The following is a 774-nucleotide window of genomic DNA, read 5'->3' as shown; positions in this document are numbered from 1 at the left end:
CAATCTAGGCATGTTCCCTGACCGAGAATCAACCCATGACCTCCTATAAAAACATATTTTTAAAATATTAAGTTTCATGAAGAACCTGGTTGTTGTATTGCTGTTCGTTGTGTTGCAGGCCTTGGGAGAGTGCCAGTGCTTGCTGCCCTGGCATTAATCAAGGTGGAATGAAATATGAGATGCAGTACAGTTCATAGGACAAAAGCGCATGGAGCTTTTAACAGCAAGCAATTTTTGTGTTTGCAGAAGTATTGTCTTAAACCGTGGCCACACTTCAAAGACTCCAACGATCATAGAAACAACTGTTGCGTTCAATAAAACAGGGGTGCCGGATGCCATTGCCTTGGAAGTGGAACTTGAGGCAGGATCTAATCTGTCATACATATTAGCCAACATGTTGGCTTGGTGAATAAATCTAATGACGCGCCCATAGGAGTACTGAAAAGCAGTTTTACCAGACCACAAGTTTGACAGAATTGCAACCTCTATGTTTGGGTTATGATTCACCTATTTTGACACTTAACAGAAGATTCTTACTGTTCAGCATTTAAAATGTGCTTATCATTTGTACCAATTGACTTTTCCTGAAATCATGCGGTATTGAGTTATGTCTTTAAATCTATTCCCATGCCAGAATCTTATCAATATATAAGAAGTTTAGAAAGATTAGATGTTAAAACACCCAGCGTAATACTTGTGTATTTTTAGTATCATACAGAACTAAAATCCCAGGAACTCTCAACACTCTGGACCTTATGTGGTTTTTCCCTTTAG

At 38.8% G+C, this 774-nt stretch overlaps 1 pseudogene; it reads left to right on the top strand.

Annotated features, from left to right (window-relative positions):
* The window catches only part of LOC102424355, a 935-nt pseudogene extending 617 nt beyond the window's left edge, over positions 1 to 318 (top strand).
* Positions 319 to 774: the final 456 nt, after the last annotated feature.

The sequence above is a fragment of the Myotis lucifugus genome, unplaced genomic scaffold, assembly GCF_000147115.1.
Source record: "Myotis lucifugus unplaced genomic scaffold, Myoluc2.0 scaffold_9, whole genome shotgun sequence".
Lineage (NCBI taxonomy): Eukaryota > Metazoa > Chordata > Mammalia > Chiroptera > Vespertilionidae > Myotis > Myotis lucifugus.
This window is presented reverse-complemented; position numbering and strand designations above follow the sequence as displayed.